Source organism: Arachis duranensis, chromosome 9 (genome assembly GCF_000817695.3).
Source record: "Arachis duranensis cultivar V14167 chromosome 9, aradu.V14167.gnm2.J7QH, whole genome shotgun sequence".
Taxonomy (NCBI): Eukaryota; Viridiplantae; Streptophyta; class Magnoliopsida; order Fabales; family Fabaceae; genus Arachis; species Arachis duranensis.
In genome coordinates, this window is record NC_029780.3 from 3350636 (window position 1) to 3357300 (window position 6665).

A 6665-nucleotide genomic window follows, 5' to 3' on the forward strand; every position below is an offset into this window, starting at 1 on the left:
ATGACAAGACACAGAATCCAGGTGGTGATAAGTGAATCCAATACAATACTCCCTGTTTGTTCAACCTGATAATTATGCCATTGATTTGACAAATTCTTCCTTTACTTTTTGTTTTTGTTTTCCTTACTTTATAGATTAAAAGATGGAAAGATGTTCACCTATACCATCCTACCAAAGTTGGAAGTTTTTTGTTCCAACAGTCCAGACCATACAGATTTAATTTAAGAGTGAATGATTAAATTAGCCTTTAAAATATCACTCATTTTTAAATTAGTTCTCAAAAGTTTTTTTTTAATTAAATTTGTTCTTCAAAAATTTTAAATTAGTCATTTTAGTCATTTCGTCACTTCTATTACTAACGACGTCGAAATTTGTTGATGTAACATATTAAGTGACACCACAACACACACCTAGTAGTCCTAATTATGTTTGTCATCAAGAAAAGATTGTTGAGTTAAGAAATTAACTAATATAAATGATAATGACAAACATTAGATTATTGGGCTAATTACCCAATTAGTTTTGATTAATTTGGTTGAGTATTGCAGGTCAAAATTTCTGGTTGCAGCAGCCCAGTAAAATAGACAAGAAAATCAAAGCTGATGAGCTGAACAATCAAAGGAAGCCCAAAGAAATCAAAGCAAATGAAATCAGATGGGCCAAAGAAATCTAACGGGTTGCATGAATGATAACCGATCCAAGCCTGATTGCTCTCTCATTCAAATCCTTCCAATTTGCTTTCACCAAAAGCAACGGTCACCTTTTTCCCTCTTGGTCAGAAATCAGAGAAGTGAGAGAGAGCTTAGTTCCTAAGCTATTTACCGAAGAAGCAAGAAAGAGAAGGTTTGGCGAAAAGGTTGAAGTCTAAATCACCCACATCAATCTGTATCAAGAGAAATCAGAAGCTAAAGGTGATTTATTTCCTTCTACATGCATCTCATTTTCTTCTCTTCATCTTCAACTCTCTGTCACTTCAAATTGGGTTACCTGAAAAAGATGATCTCTGTTTAACATTGTTGTGTATCTACAGTCAAAAGTATATCTTGGGGATCAAGTAGTGTTTCAATGGTTAAGATTTGTGTTTACCATTGAAAGTATTTATTTTTGCTGTCCTGTGACTTTCGGTCAACAAAAAGGGTCAGAAACAAAGTTCCTATTTTGAGGATTAACTGGAAAAATAAGATGGTGAGTTGGTAGAGCACACAGCTCAAGAAGTTGACCTAGGAGAGAGTAACTCAGTAACATACAAGGAGATACAAAAGAAGATTTTTCATGATTCAGAAGTCAAGGAGAGATAACCAGAGTTTAGTGAGTTGTGTTCTGAGAAGAGTTATCTAAAGAAGTTCATCAACTTGGACAGTGCTTCCTAGTCAAAGGGGCATTCCGTCAGAATGAGGAACTAAATCAGAAGCAAGCAAATCTGGTTCATCACAGAGCAAAGAGGTTGTTGAAGTATCAATCTCCTTCATATTTTACATATTGTAATTTACTTTTCAATGTTTATCTTTCTGTAATTTCTTGAGATAAAAGGCTGAATGAGAGAGTCGTTGAAAGAGCCTAAGAGTGGAAAGAGGCAGAGAGATACACATGAGTGAAAAGCCTAGAGTAATTTCAGATTTCTTTAGGTTAATTATGTGTCTTGTATCTTGTACTTGTGAGGTACTCCTTTCTTAGTTGGGTTAGCATTAAGAGTGAAGAGTTAGGTATTAGCATAACAAAGTCAAGTTAGGTTAGAACTTTAGTGTGAAAAGATTGTGTCAATGCTGTGAAATTGGTGTATGTATACTTTAACTACAGTGAAAATTCCACCACTATTATGGTGGAGACTGGATGTAGGTTGTATTGCGCAAGGCAACCGAACCAGGATACATGATGGTGTCAGCTTCTCTCTTCCATACTCTGTTCTGTTTTCTGATATTCATGAGACAAAATAAAATTGTCTCATAAATTTTCTGCTGCTGAGTTCAAACAGATTCAGACTGAAAGTTTATTTTAAAAGGATTATTTCATTAAAGTAAAAGAAGGTCATAGATTCAACCCCCGCCCCTTCTCTAAACCTTCTACAACCTTCAGACTCCTATGTGTGTGTTACAATATTACTTAACGTGTACTTAACAAATTTTGGTAGCGTCAACAAAGAAAATGATAGAAGGATTAACACGACTAATTTAAAATATTTGAAGGATGAATTTGATTAAAAAAAATTTTTTTGGGGACTAATTTGGATAACGAATGATCTTTCAATGACGAATTTGATATTTACCCCTTTAATTTAAAAAATGTCAAGGGTTATAATTCAGTAGAATTGATCTATTAGGGTGCATTTGGTTATGAGAATAAGATAAGATAATACAATAAAAACAAAACATAAATGACATAAATACAAAATTTAATATTTTTGTATTTTGTTTGATGAAACTAAAATATATTATAAAAATTTAATTTATTTTATTTTGTTCATTCAAAAAATTAAAAATATATATAATAATAAAATATATTTTTTATTAATATCTCTATATTTTTTTTTTGTATAATGAACACAAAATACACTGGCTTTTATGTAACCAAATAGGTGTAGGTGTAGCTTTTTTATGTGACCTTTTTAGCTTCCTATATAAACGATCATATGTATATCATTCAATTCAAAACTAACAAAGCATATACACACTTTCCATAATTGTCCAAGTCATTTGTAGTTGCATTTTGATTTAACTTTTAAATTAAATTAGACTACTTTTCAATTATAATATACAAAAAAAGTATATATCCATTTTGGTTCTCAAAAAATTTTAAATCAGACATTTTAGTCCCCAATTAAAATTAATTACTCGATTAGTCCCTAACAATTAATTTTGTCAGTCACTTAGGTCCTTAGCTTCGTCAACTCTAACGGAAGATAAAATGGTCCCTGAAAATTCTAACATGGGACAAAATGATCCTTGACAACTCTAACAAGGGACAAAATGATCTCTGACACCTTTATTCGAAAACAACCCTGTTCTTTCCTAATTTTTATGATATCTTGCATAACCCTAACATTCATACTCTCTTTCTTCACCTTCACAGTCTTCTTTTCCATCTTTTCCTTCCTCTTCTTTAACTCCAAGATTAAGCCATGGTGTAATTGTCACACGTGTTGCACCTACCTCAACATGTCATGGACCACACACTTCATAAATCTTTAGCTTCATTCCTTCTTTTCTGGAGTCTTAACAAATGACTTGCTGTCTGGATTTATGGGATCCATCGAAGACGACAACTAGTTGAGAGACATAGGCATTAGTTTCTTGAGTATGAATTGGTTGAGAACAAGTTGATGATTTTTTTTTTTTAGATAATTACATCTCCACCCAATTTCAAACAAAGTGGGCATAGTTCCAAAAAACAGTAACAAAAACAGAGCAATAACTATAAAAAAAAAACATAAAAACTAGTATAAAACAGCAAACAGGGAGCAAAAGAATATAATGATTTTAGCTCCTCCAAAGATACTTCAAGATGAACCCGATCAGTTATACAACATCAAATCATGATTATTCTCCTTCCAACTTTTACTCTGCAGAATTATTGACATTTTTCATAGATCAGTAAATCATGGATCAAAGATCAACTTCATATGTCTTCTTATTCACCTTAGACTTGATATTTGCACTCATAAGTACATCAATTACTCCTATATTGTCGATCTTGATACCATCGATTTGTGCATTCTACAACTTCCTCCTTTAACTTCTCTAATATCAACACTCCATTATTAAAGACAATGTTATTTCTACATTTCCATGTGCATTATATTACAGAAAAAAATAACACCATCCACACTTCCTTCATATCTTTCCTTATTTTTCCATCCATCCACACCCTAAAGTATTCTTTGGTGGTTCCTGGCCAAAACCAAATCACACTCCAATCCACCAAGATTGATCCCCACAACTTTCATATACGATCACATGAAAAAAATAAGTGATGTACCGTCTCCAATCTATCCCTACATAAGACACAAAAGGATTCCACTTCTAGTACAATTTTAAACTTACATAATCTATCTCTAGTATTTAATCTTTCTAAAATTACAAACCACATCAGCAACTCAACCCGTGGAGGATTTTTTTCTTGTGAACATTAAATTTATAGAGTGTGCATTGTGTAGTTTGAAGTTACAGTGCTAAACTGTTAGTGTTACGCGAGATATGATGAAAATTGGGAGAGAACAGTGTTGTTTCCGAACAAATGAGATCAGGGACCATTTTGTCCCCTGTTAGAGTTGTCAAAGACTATTTTGTCCTCCGTTAGAAATAACGGAATAAAGGACCCAAGTGACTGACGGAGTTTATTGTTAGGGACCAATCGAGTAATTAATTTTAGTTGGGGACTAAAGTGTCCAGTCTGAAATTCTTTAAGGATCAAAATGAATATATACTCATACAAAAAATTATATTTTTATCCATAAAAAATATTTAAATAGAAAATATCTAAATGACACTCTCTTCTTCTTCGCTCAAATTAAACATATTTAATTATGTCGATACAAATGTTCAATGCTAACCACTTCATTTACACTGCGCATATAAGTTCTTCTCATTTCATTAAAAAATTTAATTATTCTCATTTGTCAGATAGTTTTCTGATGATTAATGCTAATTATAGTGACATAACTAGTTTACATTGCGTTTATTATTAAAATCAACGATTTTTTTATTTATTTAAATAAAAGAACAAAAACTATTCGTGATAACACAATGTCATATGAATCCACAGTTATATACATTGAAAACCCTTTTATTGTAATGTGTCTATTGGAAAGTGACAACACAAATACATGATTGATTTCTTCACTGCCTTTTTTTTTCCTATTTAAATTTATTATTATTCATTTACTTATTGAATAGGACTGATTATTCATCATCATCACCTTATCAATATATATGACCCTGATGATATCAATTTTTGGTCCCTTAGCTTCATTCTCTTTTTTTTTGCTTATTTATTTTTATAAGTTTACTAGGATGACCATGACTTGTTCCCTTCTTCATCTTATCTTATTTGGATAAAACTTTGCAAGACACAGCAAAAGTTGTCTTTAGTGTGCATGCTAGCTGCTTTCGACAATAATCAAATATACTCTTTATATATGTGTTCTAAAATATCTATTTCTTCATTATTAGATATGTAGCACATTATAATAATTCATAATTCAGTTATGTTTATTATTAATTACTAGTACATTAATTTTTCAAAATTGGACATATGTTTTTAAATGGACGACATATTTAAAAATGTATTTTATGTTCATTTTTTTTACATATAGTCAATATATAATTTTCTATCATTTAATAAAGAATGAAATATAGTATAATAATGAGCAAGCCTTTATGAAAAAAAGTAATGACAAAATTAATTTTTTTCAGCTAACATTAATTAATTTTTTTAATTATTTTATTTATTATAAATTTTAAATTATAAATATTTAATATTCAATTCTAAATTAAAAACCTAAATCATAAAATTAGTTAATATTAACTACTAAAAATCAGTCCTTAACTATATTACATATTCTTAAAATATTTATATATGTTTCAAGTGGATATTGAACTAAAAATCTCTCACTAAATATAAAAAACTTTATTAATTGACAATTTAATACGTTTTTTTACATAAAAATCAGTTTTATTTTAAATTATCATTAAATTATATAATAATATTACATCTTTTTTGTAATCCGCAGGTAAGGTCGTCGCAGATGAAGAACGAGTAAGATTAAGATTGAAATTTTCTCAATTCACAGATAAAATATAATTAGATTTATATAAAAATTTAACTTACGAATAGGATTAAGGGTTGGATTCAAACCCTACTCTATTCTACCCATTATCACTCTTACTTAACATATGTTTTAGGAAATAATCACTGTTGTAGTTATTCATTTTTTATTTTTTTTCAACTAAAGATTACATAACATATAAAAAATGAATACGTAATTATAACTATTCTTAAACATACATTAAATATACTTAATTAATAATTATACTAGTCACCATAAAAATAAGTTAAATTATATATATTTATATACAAATACATAGTAATTCATTTTGGTAAGTGGCTTTATATAGAATTCTCATAATATTTTTATTTAATTAAATATATACGAAAACAATATAATTCTGTCTTTACAACAGATTCTGTTTGGGAAGAAGATCAATAGAATTGATGCTGCCAGAGGAGAAAAAAAGAATAACCTCCCTAAAGGCACTGAGAAAGCAACCTCTTCCATGATTGCATCAAATGTCACAAACACGCAATGCAATGCAAGCTTATAGCTTTATAATTGGATTATTCTTGATGATGAAATATGAAATGAAATTATGAAAAGGGTATTTTTATTATTATTGATTGAGTTGCTAGCTAGTTAATGCTATCAACGTGGAAACCCTATCAGAAGCTAATTCTTTCACATACGTGGCAACGTTTCTTGGGATGCTAAGTGCTTCTTTTGCATGTTGTTGTTCATGTTCATGTCCCTTTTATTTCAACCCTTAATTGGATCTTCCTTATTATGCTTTAGGAAAATACTTGTTAGGTGCAATCAATGTTTTTTGTTTTTGTTTTTTTTTTTTTTTTTCCAATGAAAAGCTAAACTAAATGGCACTATGCATGTTTCTTTACCA